This window comes from Syngnathoides biaculeatus, chromosome 17 (genome assembly GCF_019802595.1).
Source record: "Syngnathoides biaculeatus isolate LvHL_M chromosome 17, ASM1980259v1, whole genome shotgun sequence".
Classification (NCBI taxonomy): domain Eukaryota; kingdom Metazoa; phylum Chordata; class Actinopteri; order Syngnathiformes; family Syngnathidae; genus Syngnathoides; species Syngnathoides biaculeatus.
The window spans coordinates 7,661,511-7,685,818 of record NC_084656.1 but is presented as its reverse complement, the minus strand read 5'-3'; the positions used below and the strand labels follow the sequence as shown (position 1 = coordinate 7,685,818).

The window sequence follows — 24,308 nt, the reverse complement described above, 5'->3', positions numbered from 1 at the left end:
TCTTTCAAGCGCGCACAATACTGTACAGTATATATGAAATATGTATCACAGCACTCATTTGGAAATCATTTTTGAAAAAAAGACTATATGTAAACCATTTCACAAGAAGTGGCCTTCGCTTTCACAATCAATATCTATGCAAATATTAGTTTACACACTATAAGTGTTGGCACTGTAGAGTAATTTAATCATTGACTGCGACTCGGTGACACACCATTGTTTCATTTCAGTTAACAAGATTAGCCATCCCAGTCACGTTTGTTTACTTTCTGATTATTCCTATCGCTTTGGATTAGAGAACAAGGGCTAACGCCAGCAAAGATGATAAATGACACTTTCTTGTCTGTCCTCCGCTGACTGTGTCACCTGATTGGGATGCAACTTTGTCACTGGGGACTGGTTGCTTCATCATGAATCATTCACTATTAAAAATGGTGGAGGTAAGTTACATCTTTATGATACTGACTAGATAAACGAGAAGCACAGTATCAACTATGCCTGAAACTAAATATTTATGTCTCATTTTATTAGATCTCAGGTGCTTATGGTACAATGCTAATATATTGTTGCTGTCTGACGTGAGGAGTAGCGTACTTGTGAAGGCTGAGTGTTTAATATGGTATGAGAAGTAGTATTACAGTAGCAGTAGTAGTAGTAGTACATAGTATTCCGGCCATAACCTACATTCATTACACAGTGATCATGTTTGATCTATTTTTAGAACATTTGGTGGCTTAACTACTATTATCTCTGTACATGGCGATGCAACACTCCCAAATATTTAAATAAATAAATTAAAATCAAATAAATTAAAATAATATTTAAATAATTTGTTTTCATGAAAACAAAATGATTTGAGCTGAGAAAGGGCAATTTTACTATTATTGTCTTTGTACATGGCGACGCAACACTCCCAAATATTTAAATAAATACAGTGAAATTAAATAAAAAATGAAAATTAATTAAGTTAAAATAATATTTAAATAATTTTGTTTTCAGGAAAACAAAATTATTTGAGCTGAGAAAGGGCAATTTTACCGAAATGAGGCATGCATGTCAAAATCTACAGAATTTAATGCATCATGGACTTTGTAGAAGAAAAAAATCTGTTGAATCTGTTTTTGCTCATGAACAAAGCAATAATTGAACACACTTGGACTATATTTTTATGTCACTGGGATTATTTTGATTCTTTTGTTTTGTAATTACAATGTGTAATGTAATGTGTGATGTACACATTATGTTTCCCTTTTTCTCTTTACAGTCGGTCTATTCATTCATTTCCTTTTCGGGTTAACTTGTTACAATATTCTAATACACCAAATAATCAACAGATAGATGTGAAGTCCTTGAAGCTTGTTAAACTCGACAAAGATTGTAATTGGTCAACAAAATGTAGACCAATCAGTGTTCATTTGGGGGTTATGTAAAGGCAATGGGCTTTTTCCACTTTATCCCCCAAAATATATTAATAAAAAATAAAAACACGTCTGTGCATGTTGTGTTTATATATGCAACGATAGTTTTCACATATGTCTTGCATCACATTTGCACCACATCGTGGTTACATACATAATACAAGGAATTCTTATCTCACTTTACGAATAGACAAGATAATGGACAAGAAAACAGTAAGACGACACCACTATGAAATCAAAGGAAAAAAAGTATTTTACCTTGGAACCATTTGCAAATTTAAGTTAGAAGATTAAGCGTAACTTTTACCTTTTAATGTCTAAATAATTCTGTGTCATTGTTCTCAGCTCTGATCACCAGAAGTTTGAGGTTTTTACCTTATTCTCCCAGCCAACATTCAAGACTTCTTTTGGAGAGTCCGGTTTCGTTTCTATTGGACCCAGACACTGGAAGTCTCACTCAGAGTTGAGGCTGGAATCTAATGCTAATATTTTTGGCCAGGACCTAGAAAAAAATGGTGAGGGGTGGACAGAGCTGCTCACATGATGAACCCGTTTATCATTAAGAGTGTAAAGATTCATTTTAGCAATGATTCGATTCATATCCCAATTTGTGGTTGATGATTCGATTCAAGGATGATATTGATTCATTTAGAATGATATAATCTGAAACGACTCAGTATCTGGAAATTGATTAAGTAACTTTTTAGCCCTGAGTGACTGAAATAAATATTTCCTTACTGGATAGTGCAGGTGAAATGTATTTGATTCTTATTTATTTTCAGGAAATCATATACAAACTAAGTATGGTCATAAAATGTAAAGATTTCCCAGATCTACATTTATGCGTTTTATTGTGTACTGCAATCTATGTTTCAAGTAATAGACTATGGACACACATTCTGTAATGTTTGTTTTAACCACATGGGGCACTATGGAAAGGAGTGAGGAGATGTGAATCATAAAATAGAAGGAAAGAAGAAAGGCAAAACAAAAAAGTACTTTGACAGAGCTGTCAAAAATCAAACAAAGTAAAATGAATGACTAGATTTCATTAGAAATATATATACTTATATTTATTCTAAATATATACATGCACACACCTCCACATAAAACCTGCCATGCTTAAAACTACTGCATTATTTCCGAGTATCAATACTATCAATTGATTACCTTTTAATATGATTTAAATGATTTTGTTTGTCTGGAAGGCTAACTCACTGACCACAGATGAATCCAGTTGCATCGTAGAAATTGAAAAACAATACATCAGTATAATGACTGAATTTTTATACTACCACTTGTGATGCACGACACTGTTTTCAAATATATAGTTTATGTGTATTCGTGTATTCTTTCTATCTTCCTGTATTTTACCTTGTATTTTATGTTGTCATGGTCCTGCCGGTCCCAGGCCTGGCGGTTCAGGTCCCCTGCGTCTCATCAGGGATAATTAACCCCAGTATATATATAGGACCCAGAGCACGGTCTGGCTTTGCCAGATCGTTGCCATCCATGCCTCCTTCCCGCACTTCCTCATTCCTGATACTGAACCCCTGTGTACCGACCCCGGCCTGTCCTCCGACCAACCCCGTAAGCTTGACGCTCTTGATACTGCTGCTCTCTCTGACTTACTCTCAGGCTTACAAACTTGGAACAAATAAAGATCTTCCTTTGATTGCCTCCCTATCTACCGAGTCGTGCATTTGGGTCCACCCTAGAGTTCTGATTATGACAGAACGATCTGGCCACGACATGGACCCAGCCGACTCAAAAGCCATCCGCCACTCTCTACAGATCCAGGGCAGACGCCTGGCCGAGCAGGCGACTGCTCTTCAGGTGAGCACCCAGGGACTTCTCGAGATCTGTGCCCGATTAGAGCCATGGCTAGCACCTCAGGCTAGTACCGCTAACGCCGTGTCGACGGCGTCCGCCACAGTTCCTACCTCACTCCAGGTCGCTCTGACTACTCTGCCAGTCACGGAGTTTCACCGGTTCGGGGCCACAACTCTCTCCCGGCCTGAACGCTTTTCCGGCGACATGGGGAACAAACCCTTGCTCGCCCAGTGCTACAGGCTTCCGGCTTCCTGATGGAGCGCGAATTGCCTTCATCATATCCCACCTGACGGGAAGAGCAGAGGCGTGGGCCACAGCAGAGTGGAGTCGTAACTCCCAAACGTGCCACTCCTGGACCTCCTTCGTATGTGCCATGATGCAAGTTTTCCAGTAGGCCTCGCCGGAACAGGAAGCAGCAGCAACGTTGATTACGCTACAAGAGGGGCAGCGTCATTTGGCAGATTATGCTATCGAGTTTCGCATCAGAGCAGCTGAAAGTCGATGGAATGAGGATGCGCTTCTTGACCCCTTTTTCCACGGGCTTTCACTGCAGATCCGCAGTCACCTCATTGCAGTGGATTTGCCTACCTCCCTGGATTCGCTCATCGCCCTATCTTTCAAGATCGACCAGAGGCTAGCGATCCAGGGACAAGTGGATGCGCTACAAGAAGGAGAGCAGGGCACGTTCCCCTTTTACTGATGCCCATAACCACGACAGAGCAGATAGAGGTTGAGGGGCTCGATGGTCCAGCAGAGGAACGACTGGGACGTCGGCGAGAGGGCCGATGTTTCTACTGTGGATGCCTGTGCCACTTAATGGCCCACTGTCCGGTCAGGCCCAAGCGCTCCGCTCTCAAGATCACATCAATTACAGTGCGGCAGGATCGTGTCAAGCAGTGCTTCAAGTCACCTTGAGCACGGGGGGTCATATTTATTCCGCTACGGTCTTTATTGACTCGGGATCGGACACAAACCTAATTAATCCATGGGTAGTCGAGGCCTTGAGTGCTGTGACCTTTCAGATGCAACGGTTTCGCAACGCATACGTGGCCAATGGTAAATTCCTATGCAGAGTAACTCACAGTACGCAATCTCTGAGGATGACATTTCCGGATGCTCACACCGAGAAGATAAGTTTCCATGTATCACCAAGTTGGATTTATGAAACGCGTACCATCTGGTACGCATCAGAGAAGGGGACGAGTGGAAGACTGCCTTTAATACACCAACAGGCCACTATGAGTACCTGGTGATGCCGTTTGGTCTGACTAATTAGCCAGCGGTTTTTCAGCATTTTATTAATGATGTGGTACGGGAGAGACTGAACAAGAATGTGTTCGTCTACCTAGACGACATTCTGATCTTTTCTCCAGACGAAGCTTCCCACATCGAGCACGTCAGGGAGGTGCTGCAGCAGCTACTAGGACATAACCTATATGTCAAGATGGAAAAGTCAGAGTTTCACCGACCTTCCGTCACATACCTGGGATTCATCTTGGCCGAGGGACAGATTCGCAAAAATCCCAGTAAGGTCAACTCTGTCCTCCAATGGCCCACTCCCACCAATCGCAGGGAGGTACAGAGATTAATCGGACTCGCTAACTTCTACCCCAAGTTCATCAGGAACTTTAGTTCCATCGCTGCCCCCTTGCACGCCCTCACTTCACCCCGCAATTCATTTGACTGGGATCTGACCTGCCAGGAGGCCTTTGATAGACTTAGGTCGAGTTTCACCACAGTTCCAGTCCTCATCATGCCTGATCCAGAGAGGCAGTTTGTGATGGAAGTGGATGCATTGGACTCGGGAATGGGAGCAGTACTCTTCCAGAGGTGTGCAAGGGATGGAAGACTTCACCCATGCGCCTTCTTGTCTAAGAGACGGACTCCAGCAGAGTGGAATTATGACGTGGGTGATCGAGAATTATTGGCGGTGAAATTGGCGCTGGAGGAATTGAGGCACTGGCTGGAGGGATCACAAGTGCCATTTGTGGTCCTTATTGACCATAAGAACCTGGAGTACCTGAGGACTGCCAAGAGATTGAATGCTCGCCAAGCCAGGTGGGCACTTGTTTTCACTCGCTTCCGGTTCACTCTGTTCTTTTATCCGGGCTCAAAGAATGGCAAACCGGACGCACTATACCGGATCCATGAAGGGGAGCGAACGGAGGCCGTGGGTCTGCTTCATGTCCAGCTTCACCTGGGAGATCAAGACACGGGTAAAGGAGGCTTTAAGGAACTCTCCGGGGCCAGCCGAATGTCCTTCCAGTTGTCTGTTCGTGGTACCCTCGCTATAAGGAGACGTCATCGATTGGGCTCACACGAACAAGACCGTCTGTCACGCCGGCATGGTGAAGACCCGCTCAGTTGTTGAACAACGGTTTTGGTGGCCAAACCTGGGAAGGGACGTGAGGAAGTTATTCAATGCCTGATCTGTATGGCCAATAAGACCGCTCGCCGGCAACCTATGGGTGAGCTACGGCCGCTACCAATTCCCTCTCGCTGCTGGTCACACATTTCTCTTGACTTCGTTACGCATCTACCCTGCTCCCAGGGGAACACAGTGGTACTCTCAGTCATCGATCGGTTTTCTAAGATGGTCCACTTTGTACCAGCTCCTAAGATTCCATCCGCCAAGCAGACTGCGCAGCTACTGCTAGACAAAGTCGTCCGCTATCATGGCCTGCCAGTGGATGTAGTGTCGGACACAGGACCGCAATTTGTGTCTCGATTCTGGAAGGAGTTCTGCAGCCTCATCGGGACAAAAGTAAGCCTCACTTCAGGCCATCACCTGGAGTCCAATGGCCAAACGGAAAGAATAAATCAGGATCTGGAGACTGGTCTACACTGTCTGGCATCACACGATCACGGCACTTGGAGCCAGCACCTCGGATGGGTGGAATATGCCCACAATTCTCTGCCTTCCACTTCAACAGGTATGGCTCTGTTCCACATGTTCATGGTTACCCTCCCTCTGTACTGTCATGGTCCTGCCGGTCCCAGCCCTGTCGGTACAGGTCCCCTGCACACCTGCGCCTCATCAGGGATAATTAACCCCAGTATATATAGGACCCAGCGCAAAGCCAGACCGTTGCAATCCATGCCTCGTTCACGCACTCCCTCATTCCTGATCCTGAACTCCTGTGTACTGACCTCCGCCTGTCCTCGCTCTTGATACTGCTGCTCTCTCTGACTGGATCTGCGGCTTACGACCTTGGAGCGAATAAAGATCTTCCTTTAACTGCCTCCCTGTCTACCGAGTCGTGCATTTGGTTCCACCCTAGCGTTCTGGTTATGACATATGTACCTTCCTAAATGCCTCTCAGGGACAAGTGTTGAGAATTAGCGTCAATACAATGGATTGCCTTTGTCCAATGTTTTTGTAGTCCATATTAAATAAATGAAAAACTGAAGTTTATTAAATAAACAATGGCATCATCATCGTCATCGTCAAATCCTCTTATCTCATATACAGTCTTTTCTTCCCCAGCATTCCTCTTGGCTTTGCTTCCTCATCCCCCCCCCCACCCTCTACTCCACTTGTCTTCCTTATATGTTGTAATATGTAGAGATGATGACCTATTGATTTTTCCTTCAGGCGTGTTTGAAAAACAGGTGGCTGCTGGAATTCACTCGGGCGTAATCTCACTTGTTCACTAATTAGCACTTGACTTATTACGCTGAAACTGAAGCACTGACAGCTACAGGCAAGAGATGACTAATGGGTATGTATACCTACATCCAGTTAAGCCTCAAATTATTCCAGTTTAAAATGGGATATTTACTGTTAGCTTTGAGCAACTAGACTGAAAGGCTAAGCTATTTCGTTGTTTTAAATAAAATGGAATTGTCTTTATTTTATGTTTAGTTTGATTGAACTGGAGGTGGCAATCAACAGCTTGAATCTTCTTTTTGAAGAATTGCTCACAACTTGCCAAAATTGTAATTCTTGTGAGTGAGTTGAGTTCATTTCTCAGGTCTGTGCTCGCAAGGGAAAGCAAAAAAAATTGGCCGGATGACAACTCGTATGTCAAAAATCTATAAATCGAGTCAGTCATATCTCAAGGCACCAATGTATGTCTTTTTTGTATGATATGCGTAATAGGGTTGCATTTATTTGCGTGACACACATTACATAACTAAAAATACATATTTATTACCATTGGAAAAATGTTCCCCAAATTAAATGTTTCTACAATTACAAAGAAGACATAAAATTACACAAAATGATTATTAAAAAAATAATATAATCTTTTATATTCAATTTGTAAGTTTATCATCAAGAGGGAGGAATACAGGGCAGGGGGAGCCATTTCAGTAAGTGCCCTACAGGTATTTACCATCTTCGAATAACTTTTGGGAACCAATTTTACTACATCTCCGGTTGCACTTTGTCTCAAAACTACTAGAAATGATAAAATAAGGACATATTTCTGAATTTTGTTCAGGGGGATTAAAATGGCCACCAATTCTGGAATTATCCTTTTGTGACTGTGTACACACGTCCATTTCAAATTTGAAACAGTAGGAATACTGTAGTATGTTTAAGGCTATGTCATACTTACTGGTTTTCACTAATTAACATCCATCCATCGAGCCATCCATTTTCTGAGCCGCTAATCCTCATAAGACTCAAAAGTGTACTGGAGCCTATCCCAGCATTTATCAGGCAGGAGGCCTGAGCTGGTCGCCAGCCAATTGCAGTGCACATACAAACAAACAACCATTCCCAATCACATTCACACCCATGGGCCATTTAGGGTCCTCAATTAACCCACCTTGCCTGTTTTTGAGATGTGGGAGTAAACCGGCGTGTCCAGTGACAGCGAACGCAGGCACGAGGAGAAAAAAAAAAGTGACTGTATTGGGAAGTGTTATTGGATGATGAAAACTAGCCTGGATATTATAGTGTGTTGTCAAATACTGCATGTACATCATTAAATACCATATATATACACAGTATGTACACACAAGTACAGTGTTTGCTTTCACATTTTGAGGCTATGTATTCTGCAGGCTATTTTTAATACAGCATGTACCTCAATATAAGTAAGTGAATACCCATTGATCAGGTCTTTCACACCACTGCAGAGATGCACACTGGACAACAGGACACAGCGTGTGCGCGTGTGTGCATGTGTGTACGCACGTGTTTGTGTACGTGTGTTCTAACTAAATGGAGGGGTCTAATCACCTCACAGGGAGGAACCTCTTCTCCTTCCGCCGCCTTTTAACATTAACGGATATTAACGGCCCCCAACGCTCCTCTGTTTCCTACTGAGAAATGAAATACATCATTAATGGTTTATCACAAACATGGCTAATGCCTGACGCAGACAGACCTCTTATCATTAATAAATGATGCCACATGGGGTGGGGTGCTTTGAAAGCTGACATGGGCAAAAGCGGGGGTTGGATCAGTTTCAGATATTCAACTGGAGGGTAATGAGAAATGCTTGATTTGCTCCCATTTTGTGGGGCTGTGATGTCATTAGATCTGTTTAACCAGAGGAAAGAGGAAAAGGTCTAGGGAATCATGAACTGGGACATGCAAACAAGTATTTTTTTAGCAAATATTTAAGGTCTGATTCTTTACAATGAATGCTCAGATTTTTTTTTTGTATGTATATCCTCTCACAATGCTACATTAATTAGTGAAATGGTAAAAATAGAAACATTTTGTCAAATCACTGCTATCAAAGATAAGTCACCAGTCACATACAATTGAAAAGCCTTGTGTATTAATATTCCAATAGCTAAAAATAGATTAAATGACTGTCATTTATTTTCACTACGTTGGATCCAGCTGATGTGGCATTGTCAGGGTTTCAGATGAAGTCATCCTCTTAATATTTGCCTCAGTCGGATAGTGAACCTTAAGGCCTAAACGGGATGTCCCCAGTGCCACGGTCCATCAGCCGCTGTCCTGCATAATGCATTCCAAAATAATTTGGTACACAAACTGCAGGGGTCGGATCAGATTTCAACACGATAGGCGGTGTCCTATCAGGTGAGCGTATGGGGTAGGGTGGCCCCCCATGAGTATGGGCATCTTGCATGGAGCACGGACGTACTGTATACAGATGGTGGCAAAACCGGTCTACTAGGCGTCAGTCTTAGTTTTGCATTCTATTTTGACTGAAGTGCTTTAATTTAGTGTGGGTGTGTGTGTGTGTGTGTGTGTGTGGGGGGGGGGGGGGTTTCTGCCCATGTCAAGCTCTACTATTTTCATCCATCCATCCATTTTCTTAGCCGCTTATCCTCACAAGAGCCACAGGAGTGCTGGAGCCTATCCCAGTTGTCAACAGGCAGGAGGCGGGGTACATCCTGAACTGGTTGTCAGCCAATGGCCGGGCACATAGAGAGAGACAAAAGCCGGACTAACACTGACACCTCGGGGCAATTCAGAGTGTCCAATTAATGTTGCATGTTTTTTGGGGATGTGTGAGAAAACCGGAGTGCCTGGAGAAAACCCACTCAGGCACGGGGAGAACACGCAAACTTCACACAGGGAGGGCTGCGATTGAACCCGGAAATTGAAATTAAAATGTACCATCGGGAATGTATGACGGGTGCGGGCATTATACAACATGTGGATATCAACAATGTACAACTCAATAAATATATTCAGTGGAGTTTGCATGTTCTCCCCATGCCTGCATAGGTTTTCTCCAGGCACTCCGCTTTCCTCCTTCATCCCAAAAACATGCAACATTAATTGGACACTAAAAAATTGCCCCTAAGTGTGATTGTGAGTGCGGCTGTTTGTCTATGTGCCCAGCAATTGGCTGGCAACCAGTTCAGGGTGTACCCCGCCTCCTGCCCGTTGACAGCTGGGATAGGCTCCAGCACTCCCCACGACCCTTATGAGGATAAGCAGCTATGAAAATGGATGGATGGATAAATATATTCAACACACAAACCATGAGTCTAAAAATATACATATTGCATTAAAAATTAGCTGTAGCAAAGATAACGCTAAGATGTGATTATCATTGTCAGAGAAATATTGCAGTATATAGAGATGAAAGCAGACTTTCGTGAAAATTCCTGAAAATATAAATACGAGCAATAGGTGGGAAATTTTTTTAAAAAAATGGATGGCTGTGGTCCATTCTGGCGATATCTGTGAATACAATTCTGTCACAAATTAAAAGCAAAATTTCCAAATCCTGACCAAAAAAAAAAAAAAAAAAAAAATGGGCAGAAGTTCCCCAAGGGCCAAGCCCAGATTTTTTTGCCCCCCATCCTACTATCACTGGATAGCTCAAAATCATATTTGTCATTAAAATATGCTTAAAATATGCCATCTTATCTCAAGACAAATGAATTAAGTGAACTATTCAGTAAAAAGACATCTAATATTGTCCTTTTCCCCACATTATACAGGGTTAGGATCGGTCGTGGCCCGGGTTAACAACGCCCGCCCCCGGCACTGGAAATTCAGCTACTGTGGGTCGAAGACAAAGAAGAGGAGGAAACCGGATCCAGCGTCAGAAGAAAAAGAGGAATGCACAGAGCCTACAACTGAGTGTAGGGACTTTGAATGTTGGGACTATGACAGGAAAAGCACAGGAGTTGGTTGACATGATGATTAGGAGAAAGCTTGATATTCTGTGCATCCAAGAGAGCAGGTGGAAAGGTAGTAAGGCTAGAAGTTTGGGAGCAGGGTTTAAATTATTCTACCACGGAGTAGATGGGAAGAGAAATGGAGTAGGGGTTATTTTAAAGGAAGAGCTGGCTAAGAATGTCTTGGAGGTGAAAAGAGTATCAGATCGAGTGATGAGACTAAAATTTGAAATTGAGGGTGTTATGTATAATGTGGTTAGCGGCTATGCACCACAGGTAGGATGTGACCTAGAGTTGAAAGAGAAATTCTGGAAGGAACTAGATGAAGTAGTTCTGAGCATCCCAGACAGGGAGAGAGTTGTGATTGGTGCAGATTGTAATGGACATATTGGTAAAGGAAACAGGGGCGATGAAGAAGTGATGGGTAAGTACGGCATCCAGGAAAGGAACTTTGAAGGGCAGATGGTGGTGGACTTTGCAAAAAGGATGGAGATGGCTGTAGTGAACACTTATTTCCAGAAGAGGGAGGAACATATAGTGACCTACAAGAGCGGAGGTAGAACCACGGAGGTAGATTATATTTTGTGCAGACGATGTAATCTGAAGGAGGTTACTGACTGTAAAGTAGTGGTAGGGGAGAGTGTAGCTCGACAGCATAGGATGGTAGTATGTAGGATGATTCTGGTGATGGGTAGGAAGATTAAGAAGACAAAGGTAGAGCAGAGAACCATGTGGTGGAAGCTGAGAAAGGAAGAATGTTGTGCGGCCTTCCGGAAAGAGGTGAGACAGGCTCTCGATGGACAACCGAAGCTCCCGGAAGACTGGACGACGACAGCCAAGGTGATCAGAGAGACAGGCAGGAGAGTACTTGGTGTGTCATCTGGTAGGAAAGGGGAGAAGGAGACTTGGTGGTGGAACCCCAAAATACAGGGAGTCATACAAGGAAAGAGATTAGCGAAGAAGAAGTGGGATAGGACTGAGGAGAGGCGAAAGGAGTACATCGAGATGCGACGTAGGGCAAAGGTAGAGGTGGCAAAGGCTAAACAAGAGGCATATGAAGACATGTACACCAGGTTGGACACGAAAGAAGGAGAAAAGGATCTCTACAGGTTGGCCAGACAGAGGGATAGAGATGGGAAGGATGTGCAGAAGGTTAAGGTGATTAAGGATAGAGATGGAAAAAAGAATACTTTGAGAAGTTGATGAATGAAGAAAATGAGAGAGAAGGAAGAGTTGAAGAGGCAAGAGTGAAGGACCAGGAAGTGGAAATGATTACCAAGGGGGAAGTCAGAAAGGCACTACAAAGGATGAAAAATGGAAAGGCAGTTGGTCCTGATGACATACCGGTAGAGGTATGGAAGCAATTTGGAGAGATGGCTGTGAAGTTTTTGACCAACTTATTCAACAGAATACTAGCGGGCGAAAAGATGCCTGAAGAATGGAGGAAAAGTGTTCTAGTTCACATTTTTAAGAACAAAGGGGATGTTCAGAGCTGTGGGAACTATAGAGGAATAAAGTTGATGAGCCACACAATGAAGTTATGGGAAAGAGTAGTGGAGGCTAGACTCAGGACAGAAGTAAGTATCTGCGAGCAACAGTATGGTTTCATGCCTAGAAAGAGTACCACAGATGCATTATTTGCCTTGAGGATGCTCGTGGAAAAGTACAGAGAAGGTCAGAAGGAGCTACATTGTGTCTTTGTGGATCTAGAGAAAGCCTATGACAGAGTACCAAGAGAGGAACTGTGGTACTGCATGCGTAAGTCTGGTGTGGCAGAGAAGTATGTTAAAATAGTACAGGACATGTATGATGGCAGCAGAACAATGGTGAGGTGTGCCTTAGGTGTGACAGAGGAATTTAAGGTGGAGGTGGGACTGCATCAGGGATCAGCTCTGAGCCCCTTCCTGTTTGCAGTGGTAATGGATAGGCTGACAGATGAGGTTAGACTGGAATCCCCTTGGACCATGATGTTCGCAGATGATATTGTCATATGCAGTGAAAGCAGGGAGCACGCAGAGGAACAATTGGAAAGATGGAGACATGCACTGGAAAGGAGAGGAATGAAGATTAGCCGAAGTAAAACAGAATATATGTGCGTGAATGAGAAAAGTAGAGGGGGAAAAGTGAGGCTACAGGGAGAAGAGATAGCGAGGGTGGACGACTTCAAATATTTGGGGTCAACAATACAGAGCAATGGAGAGTGTGGTCAGGAAGTGAAGAAACGGGTCCAAGCAGGTTGGAACAGCTGGTGTGTTATGTGACAGAAGAGTCTCTGCTAGGATGAAGGGCAAAGTTTACAAAACAGAGGTGAGCCCGGCCATGATGTACGGATTAGAGACGGTGGCACTGAAGAAACAACAGGAAGCTGAACTGGAGGTGGCAGAAATGAAGATGTTGAGGTTCTCGCTCGGAGTGACCAGGTTGGATAGGATTAGAAATGAGCTCATTCGAGGGACAGCCAAAGCTGGATGTTTTGGAGACAAGATTTGAGAGAGCAGACTTCGATGGTTTGGACATGTTCAGAGGCGAGAGAGTGATTATATTGGTGGTAGGGTGCTGAGGATGGAGCTCCCAGGCAAAAGAGCGAGAGGAAGACCAAAGAGAAGGTTTATGGATGTGGTGAGGGAAGACATGAGGGCTTTTGGGGTTAGAGAGGAAGATGCAGGAGATAGGCTAAGATGGCAAAAGATGACACGCTGTGGCGACCCCTAACGGGACAAGCCGAAAGGAAAAGAAGAAGAAGAAGATACAGGGTTAGGGTTAGATATAGAATATACACCAAAATATATTTGAGAATTTCTACACCATACAGCAAAACATGTTAACGAAGTTTATCTATAGTAATTACTATTTACGTTACGTTTAAGTCTCAAACTTATGTTGCGTTGTGCTGATACACTCGACCACATTGCTCACTGTCTTAGATATAGATCTAGTAATACTAATAGTATAAATCAGTTACCTTTAATATTTTGAGATATATATATATATATATACACAAGGGGCGTTCATTAAAGATTTTCCCTGACCTACTTTCGGTTAAGGTAGGAAGTTGAAATTGTACACGCACATTACCTTACACCTCTATAGGTCACATGGTAATTTGCAGCACTGATACATAATTCGTTTCTCATTTTCAGGTGCCGAAGTAAAGTAAGGCAGCGTGATGGTGCAAGTTGAGTACAGAGCAGTCATCAGGTTCCTGTATTTGAAAGGTCACACTCCGACGGAGGCATTTGATGAGATGAAAGATTTTCATGGGGAGGATGCCCCATCATATGACGTTGTCAAACACTGGCATCGTCAGTTCAAGTGTGGACTTCCATCCGTGAAGTCATTTTTAAAAGGAAAGCGATTCAAAAACGATGAAAGCCTCATTTCTGAAGTCAAGGCATGGCTTCAGGCACAACCTGCTGAGTTCTACAGAAGAGGTCTCCAAAACTGCATAAAGTGATGGGAGAAGTTTGTTTCCCTTGCAGGATCCTATGTAGAGAAAGACGAATATTTGTGCCAAGATTCAATTGTCTCGGCTCATTGGAAGTAAGTCAGGGGAAATCTTTAATCAACGCCCCTTGTGTTTGTGTGCGTATACACACACACACACACACACACACACCACACACACACACACACACACACAGGCACTCACATTTGAAAAATGTATGGACGTGGTCAGTCATGCTTGCAGATAAAGTTGCCGGTGTGATTAGGGATGGCCTTAAAATAACTTACTGGACTAATATAACAACTGTAAATTAAAAATAAAATAAACAAATACATAACTAAAATAGAAAACTAAAATTTCAAAGTCAGAAATGATCATTTCCAATTTCAACTGAAAGTAGAGTATTATAGAAAACTGTATTTAAAATTTTTCATCATAAAAATTCTTGATCTGACAAACTTTATCTGAATACGAGTTAAATGCACTGGCATGTCAAAGAATAAACACGAACGGTCTATACTCGCAATGTTTTGAAAATGCTGAAAGTTTACTTCAACATAATCTGCGTTAGTTGCAACAAGCTATCGGCAATCGTGATGTATTGTTGGGCACGGACCACAGGACTGTTGTAAATAGGAGGCTGGCTTGCTAGAACGCGCCTTTATGTGCATGCGCTCGACGTATTGGCCACACCTGAATCAAGCGACAAGGTGGATGATAGTCATTCATGGGGAGGGGGGTGTTGTCACGGTCTCACACTGCCTCGCGATCGACGCAATGAGCACCCCTGGTGTAACTGAATTTCCTTTGAAATGGCTCATGATGTTGATGATTTTCGACGTAAATGCGCTCGCATTACGTGAAGCAGTTCTGAACATGCGCTTTCGTACATGCTCCGTAGATAATCAGTACGGTTAACTTGCATTTCCCGTTTCCGGGTGAATACCAGTTGTTTGGAGCAGGCTTGTTTCGTTAACAACGCTTATGAAATAAACAAGTAAATTAATTATTATTTTTCCCCCCTTGAGGTTGAGCATTTCTAGTCTTTTTTTTCCACTTTAAGGGACATTTCTCAATTGTACAAGGGTTTACTTGAGGTTGTTGTCGAATAGTCGAGAAATGCCACTGCAGGTCATATTCTATTTTTGTCCCCAATCATTCCTCCATTTGAACCTTTCGTAAAAAGTGACCACCCCTTCCAATATCCTACATGCTGTCTTATATGCTCATTAACTCTTCAACAGAGGTCACAATTCATCTCTCCGGTCCTGTCTCATTCGTTGTAACAACATCTTTGCCCTGTCGCCTCGTTTAACTTTTCCAATTAAAAGAGGAGGCGTACTCTATTAACCCCACGCCCCCTCCAGCCATTTTTCCAGGCTAACATTGTTTTGGAGTGGGCCGTAGGGACACCCAGGCAGCTGTATTTCAATCCCAAACTGGCACTGGTCCTTGCGTGGTGACAGCGAACGGCACACATGAGGGTGAATTATGGGACATGGATGGAGAGGGCAAATAATAAATTTACATCTTGTCCGGCTGCCCATATATGATGAAGCACACTACAGCCTTCTAACACAGTCCAGTCCATTTTATTCACCTCCTCCATGGACATTTACTGTAATCACGCCCCCCCCCACCCCGCATTATATTGCAAGTGCTTAAAATACAGTATGTAAAAAAATATATATTTCACCAAAACTGCACTTCTGTCAATGTTACAGGATATAAAAAAAAAAGAAAAAAGTATTACTTGTTGCTGTCAGGTTTAAAAGCTTGACTCTATTAAAAGAAGGCGAACAGACAAGGCTTCAAATTTTACTTGCTGCAAGGGGAGCGACAGGACTTCCCTGCTTCCAACCAACTCCAACTTGTGTCTCCTTGCAGCTTCCTTTTATTCAGTGAATCACACGATGAGTGTGTGTGTGAGTGTGTCACAACCATTGAAGGCTTACGACACATAAACTAAGACGTGTCAGACTGTTTGATTGTTTTCATCTGTTAGGTTGATTACATCAAGTTAGAGTGATTACATCAAGACAGTGAGTTCAAAGGTACAAGCTTGGTGGTGATGTGTAACCAACTACGGTTTGAACAAAATGAGAACATATGGATGATTATTTAACAGTTCCCACTTTCGAAAAGCCTGGGAAGGTGACAATTATAGATCTCTGACTAAGATAAGTAATAGAAGTAATAGCTTCAAATCATCAAATGAGTCAAAAATCCAAACATGTAGAGTATTTCCTCCTGCATAAAAAAAGAAAGGGGGCACGATGGATCAGCTGGTAAAGCGTTGCCCTCACAGTTCTGGAGTTTGCATGTTCTCCCTGTACCTGCATGGATTTTCTCCAGGCACTCTGGTTTCCTCCCACATTCCAGAAACATGCAACATTAATTGGACACTCTAAATTGCGCCTAGGTGTGATTGTGAGTGTGACTGTTTGTCTCTATGTGCCCTGCGATTGGCTGGCGACCAGTTCATGGGGTACCCAGCCTCCTGCCCGTTGACAGATGGAATCGGCTCCAGCACTCGCTGTGACCCTCGTGAGGGTAAGCGGCAAAATAAAATGGATGGATAAACAAAGAAATACAGCAGTATTGGTTTACTGTGGCAATTAAATTTCCACAAGAAGAAAACAATTTAGGCAGCATGTAGATTAACTACTGCCTGGTCGCCTTGCTACGTTCTACTTAGCTTGGAAATCAGATCCATGTCATTAGAATAACTAAACACCCATAGGGTTCCAGTTAGTGTGACAGAAAAGATGTCTGATTTGATGACAAAATCAATTGTGCGGTGTGCACACTTAAATACTTCAGCAGCGTTTTGGAATAAGAAACAGTTGTATCAAAACATGTGCAAAAAGCATGGTTGATTGATTTCACAGAATGAGACAATAATCGTACAAAATATCATTCATACATCCAACCCTTTTCAATAAAACTTACCCTCACTCGGGTCACGAGTATGCTGACGTCTCCCAGGTAACTTTGAGCGAGAGACTGGGTACACCCTGGACTTATCGCCAGCCAGTCACAAACAAAATAACCCTCTTTACCCCCTATAAGGTCTGAACATTCTCCTACAATTATAACCCGGTTAAAACAACATTTCCACTGTCATTAAAAAAAAAGGCTCCAGATCCAGATTATCCTATATTCAGAGGTGTTTTAAGAGGGATTTTGTCACCACAATCAGGTCTGAAACAGGTTGGAGACGACAACCTTGAATATTAAACAAGTTCAACATTCTTGACCAAAAATCTTTGCATGTGGGGAAAGCAAACTACTGTAATCCTGAGTCATGCCACTGTGAATAGTGATTTGGAGCTGAATGTAGCTGGTCAAGAACACTCTTGTCAGATTCAGAATCATGATTTTTAATTTCAATTTCCAATTCTGATTCAGAATCTGGTCAGATTCTTGACTGTTGGCGGAAGAGAATATTTGTGTGTCTGGCATTCTGTGTTGAAATGACTGGAGTACACCGCACATAGTACAAACAAAAAGGTTAAATACCTGATTTAAAAAAAAAAAAAAAGTCTTTATGCATAAAGTTTGTAACAAACGAATCGTTTCAAATGCCATGTCCAAACTCCGGCCCGTGGAGTTTCAATTCTGTTGCACATATCAGTTTCAACACCAGATAGCAATAGGCAAAACCAACAAATCTCTTGAGGCATTCAATGATCCTCGGTAAATGCGATACACAAGCTTCATGATGCACTCAATGACCCTCAGTAAAAACTTTTACCTCCACTCAGAAGAAATAGCATAGTCCTCGGCATGCCTGTGACCCGAGGGAGGATAAGCGGTATAGAAAAATGGATATATGGATATGGGCAGGCAGAGCTGTGAGGAAGACCGTTATACTGTAAATGTCCTTTCACCACGGTTGAAAACTCTTGTGTTTTTGTTTGCACACTAAAAGAGAATTTTTACCGTTGTTTTTGTTTCACTTCTTCAATTAAAAAAAAAAACAATTTATGTAACACAATTTTTCTCATGTCTTTGAGATTTTAGGGTAAAAGCTGCAGCAAGCATCCAGTATGGACTGAATGAGTGGCAGCAATGGGAAAAAGAAAGTGCAGTATTTTCAGGATAATAGACTATCAGCAACATATTGGGGGGGCGGGGGATCTAGAAAAAAAGAACAATGAACCGTTTCATTTTTAGACAGGTGAACATGAACTTTGAACACATTCCTGTTGAAAATGCATTTCCCCAACACTGATACCGTATTCTTTCACTTGATAAAACAGCATACAGTGAAGAAAAGTATTTGAACACGCTGCTATATTGCAAGTTCTCCCACTTAGAAATCATGGAGGGGTCTGAAATTTTCATCGCAGGTTCATGTCCACTGTGAGAGAGATAATCTGAAAAGAAAAATCCATAAATCACAAAGTATGATTTTTTTTAACAATTTATTTGTGCCATACAGGTGCAAATAAGTATTTGAACACCTGTCGATCAGCTAGAATTCTGACACTCAAAGACCTGTTAGTCCGCCTTTAAAAGTCCACCTCCACTCCATGTATTATCCTGAATCGGATGCACTAGTGTTAGGTTGTTAGCTGCATAAAGACACCTGCCCACCCCATAAAATCAGTAAGACTCAAACTTGTAACATGGCCAAGACCAAAGAGCTGTCCAAAGACACCAGAGACAAAATTGTACAACTCCACAGGGCTGGAAAGAGCGACAGAGAAATTGCCAAGCAGCTTGGTGAAAAAAAGGTCCACTGTTGGAGCAATCATTAGAAAACGGAAGAAGCTAAACATGACTGTCAATCTCAATCGGAGTGGAGCCCCATGCAAGATATCACCTCGTGGCATCTCAATGATCCTTAGAAATCCTTACAATCAGCCCAGGAGTACATGACAGGACTTGGTCAATGACCTGAAAAGAGCTGGGACCACAGTTTCTAAGGTGACTTTTGGTAAAACACGAAGACGTCATGGTTTGAAATCATGCATGGCACGAAGGGTCTCCTGCTTAAACCAGCACAGGTCAAGCCCCGTCTTAAGTTTGCCAATGACCAATTGGATGATACAGAGGAATTATGGAAGAAAGTTTTGTGGTCAGATGAGATCAAAATGGAACTTATTTGGTCCTAATTCTATGAACTGTTTTTGGAGGAAGACATATGATGAGTTCCATCCCTACTCTGAAGCATGTTGGTAGTAGCATCATAGTTTGGGGGTATTTTTCGGCACATGGGACAGGACGACTGTACTCTATTAAGGAGAGGATGACCACGGTCATGTATTGTGAGATTTTGGGGAACAACTTCTTTCCCTCAGTCAGAGCATTGAAGATGGGTCGTGGCTGGGTCTTTCAACATGAAAATGACCCGAACCACACAGCCAGGAAAACCAAGGAGTGGCTCCGTAAAAAGCATATCAAGATTCTGGCGTTGCCTAGCCAGTCTCCTAAACGCAATAGAAAATCTTTAGAGGGAGCTGAAACTGTTTCTCAGCAACAGCCCAGAAACCTGTCTGATCTAGAGATGATCTGTGTGGAGGAGTGGGCCAAAAATCCTCCTGCAGTCTGTGCAAACCTGGTGAACAACTACAGGAAATGTTTGACCTCAGTAATTGCAAACAAAGGCTACTGTACCAAATATTAAAATTGGTTTTCTCAGGTGTTCAAATACTTATTTGCAGCTCTATCACACAAATAAATTGTTAAAAAAAAATCATACATTGTGATTTTTTGATTTTTCTATCTAGAATATCGCTCTCACAGTGGACATGCACCTACAATGAAAATTTCAGAGCCCTCCACGATTTGTAAGTGGGAGAACTTGCAATATAGCAAGGTGTTGAAATACTTATTTTCTTCACTGTATATCAGTATTTATCACAGGTTTAGAAAAAAAAATTGTAATGTCATTTTTTTCCTTTTATTGTGCTGCCCCTCGTATTCAGCCCAAGACTAGAGCCAGGTCACAGTGTATTTTTACACAATGCATGCAACATACTGAGAATAGTACTGAATGAATCTGTAGTTATCTTTACCTCATGTTTTTGTGCAGGGTGGCAATATTAAAAGTAGGGCTTGGAAAGTATGGGAATTGTTTAAATAAAAATCAAGATGGTGTTTCAGGTCTGACTTGTTTGCCTGAAGTCCAAGAAAAATTAGATCACCTTATCACACTTGGCATGAAATTGTTCAAACAGAACAAAACGGAAAGTAACATTGTTTCATCACTTCCAACACAAAGATGCCTCAAAAGAAAAATTTGGGATTTATTTCCTGATATTATTATCAACTTCACTCCCTAAACTCAATGATTTTGAGCATATTATTGCATATTGTTTAATGTAATGTGAAAATAGGCACAAAACATTTTAACAGGTCCTCTGGTCTTCATTAGCAGTCATCGAAAAACATTCATCTATTTTCCAAGCTGATTATCCTCACAAGGGTCACGGGAATGTTGGGACTATCCCAGACAACTTCTGGAGAAAGGCATACTACACCCTGAACTGGTCACCAATTAGGTCACATCAACCAGCTAACCCAGACTGCATGTACCAAAGTCGGTCAGGTGAGTGTACCACTACACCATCAGTAACTTCATTGGAAAAGAGGATTTGATATTCCATAAAACTTTGGAGACGAGACCGTCGTAGGCAAAGTTGTATAAACAGCATGTTGACATGAACAGGCAAACACTGGCTCATGTAGACCTGTCTTTTCCTTTCAGATGATTTCGCTGTTAAAAATGCTGGTGAATATTTGAGCTGTCATGTGGATGTACCCTCGGGAAGCCAGCCCTCATGCTCTATTTGATTCTATAGACCTGTTCCCATGCCCTCTCTCAATGAAAGGGAATTAGTGAATAAACACACACACAGCAGTTTGTTTGTTGGCACGTTTGCCTCTGTTACACAAGTGTACAAAAATAGGCAAACATAATTGTAGAAATAAATCTGTAATAAATCAGAGATTAATTTAGTTTTAGGATTTTTTAGGATGCTGCAATACAACCTGAAATTGACAAGCAAAGTAGCATGATGCTGGACTCTTACAGCACCTAATTACTCTAGAAAATATCATGCATCTCACAAGGCTCGCCACAGGTTTTGACTCCAGTTACTTTGTGTGTGTGTGTGTGTGTGTGTGTGTGTGTGTGACTATGTATTTCCCCGTCCAAGGAAGGGTAAAATGAGGGCACGGCTGGACACAAAAACAGAATACAAAACAAAAGAAGGTGCAGTGATAGCATTTCTCACCTTGGGTGTGTGATGGCGTGTACAGCTGGGGAGAAAACAACAGATCAATAGGTTTACTGTGGCCTCTAGCCAGTAACTTCAACACTTGCTGCTAGTGAGTGAGTGAGTAAGAGAAAGACAGAGTGAGAGAGAGAGAGAGAGAGAGAGAAAGAGAGTTTCCCTCTCCTCCACTCATCAATAAATACATCCATTCAGTCAGCCCAAGGCTCCGGGACCCCCCACTGTGTTCACATTTATTTTTAGGGGGTTGACAACTTTCACTGCAGGGCAGATGAGTGCTACATGTGTTATTAAAGTAGCTGTAATACATACAGTAATGTAAAGCTCAATAAAGTAAACGCATTGGAGCATTTCTTACATATGCGAATAAAGCATGTTGCAGGCACCCATTTCTAGAACATGTTGCTTCTGTATGCAACAGACTTTGCATGTTCAAGTGACTTGGTGGGTTTTCTCCAGGTCTTCTCCCACATCCCCAAAATGTGCCATTTAGGTTAATCGAAAATTTTAACTTAAGTGTGAATGAGAGTGTAAATGCTTGTTTGTCTATATGTGCCCTGTGACTGGCTGGCGACCAGTTCAGGGCGTACCCCACCTCTTACCCCAAGATAGCTGGAATAGGCTCCAGCACACCCACGACCTGAGTGGGGAATAAATAAATACAATTTATGGATATAATCTCATAGCCTTTAATTCTCACTCTCTCCATCTCTCTTGCATACATACACATCACACACAATTTCACCCCGAGTGGCTCAGGATATTAACCATCAACTGGAGCTTGATTAATTAGCCTTTAATTGGTTATCATGTCACTGAACAGTCAAGTGACGGCCCCCTTGAGGGCGCCGTCACACGAGGGTGACGCAGAGGACACCAGAGCTAGAGAACGCAAATGAGTGTCCTTGAGGAGTAGAAAAAACATTTAATAAAGTATAATAATCCTGTTATTGAGTGTAAAAATGAAACGGTTTCAGGCTCAAAAGACTGAGGATATACAGCATTTTTTTTTTTACATTTACAGCAAAGGCAATGGCCAATTTGATTGGCATAATGAGCCCCACCACAATAAAATTGACAAGGATAAGTGTTTGTCAACGAAATTGTCACGGACGAGACTCGGTGGTGGACCCAAATGCACGACTCAGGTGAGAGGTAAGCAGTGCGGAATAAGCCTTTATTCGTTCCAATGTCGGTTACCAGGGAGTCAGTCCAAACAAGCAGCAAGATCAGTAACGGCAGGCTTACGGGGTAGGTCGGGAGACAGGCGTTGGTCGGTACACGTCAGGAGTACGGTAGTGCGGGAACGAGGCATGAGAGGCAACGATCTAGCAGAGTCTTTGTCGTCCCCCGGGTCCTATATGTACTGGGTCTAATCGGAGGTCATGAGGCGCAGGTGTGACCCTTCCGATTAGACGGCCACGCCCAGCCCTGGCTGGAATCCAGGATCATGACAGTACCCCCCCTCAACGGCCGACTCTGGACGGCCCAGGCGCATCAGGGTGAGCCGCGTGAAAGTCCCTGATGAGGGAGCGGTCCACGACGAAGCGGGAGGGGATCCAAGAGCGCTCCTCCGGGCCATATCCCTCCCAGTCCACCAGGTACTGGACCCCCCTCCCTCTGCGGCGGGAAGACAGCAACCGGCGCACGGTGTACACCAACCCACCGTCGACCATGCGGGGGGGCGGGGTGGACTTGAGCGGAGGAGCCAGCGACGACGTGCGATTCGGGCGAAGTCTGCTGACGTGGAACGTAGGGTGCACCCTCATCGACCTGGGCAGTTTCAACGAGACGGCGACCGGGTTAATAACCTTGGAAACAGGGAACGGGGCAACGAACCTGGGAGCAAGTTTGCGGGATTCCGTCCGCAGCGGGAGATCTTTGGTGGAGAGCCACACTCGCTGTCCCACTCTGAGCTCTGGTGCGGCCCTCCTCTTGCGGTCTGCTGCGGCCTTGTAGGCGCTGCTCATGCGCAGCAGTGTCCTCCGAGTTGCTTCCCAGGTCCGTTTGCAGCATCGCACCACGGCCAGGGCCGACGGAACTGTGGATTCTGTGACCAGTGGAGGAAACAGGGACGGAGGATACCCATGCACGACATGGAGGGGAGCCATACCTGTTGAAGCGGAGGGTAGGGAATTGTGGGCATACTCCACCCATTTGATGTGCTGGCTCCACGTGCTCTGGTCCCTGGATACCAGACAACGAAGACCGGTCTCTAATTCCTGGTTAATCCTCTCAGTCTGGCCATTAGACTCTGGGTGATGACCCGATGTTCGACTTGCTGAAGCGCCGATGAGGTTGCAGAACTCCTTCCAGAAACGGGCGCTGAATTGCGGACCCCTGTCCGAAACGATGTCCTGGAGTAGACCGTGGTAACGGACGACCTCGTCTAAAACCAACTGGGCTGTCTGCTTGGCCGACGGGATCTTCGGGAGCGGCACGAAGTGGACCATCTTGGAGAAACGGTCCACTATGGACAGCACCACTGTGTTCCCTTGTGAAGGCGGCAGGCCGGTAACGAAGTCCATCGCGATGTGTGACCACGGACGAAAGGGGATGGACAGGGGTTGCAACTCACCAACGGGCCGTAGGCGGGAAGTTTTATTGGCATCCTTGCTGAGATTAGGCCACCAGAACCTTTGTTCGACCACTGACCGTGTCTTCGCCATACCCGGGTGGCAGACCGTCTTGTTGGTATGGGCCCAGTTGATGACGTCTCCCCGCAGAGATGGGATGACGAACAGGCGGCCCGACGGACAATCCGCGGGTGACGGTGTCTCTCCCAGAGCCTCCTTCACC

At 43.6% G+C, this 24,308-nt stretch overlaps 1 protein-coding gene across 1 annotated transcript in view; it reads right to left on the bottom strand.

Annotated features, from left to right (window-relative positions):
- The window catches only part of LOC133515256 (WD repeat-containing protein 7), a 159,759-nt gene that overhangs the window by 6,469 nt on the left and 128,982 nt on the right, over positions 1-24,308 (bottom strand). The window lies entirely within an intron of this gene.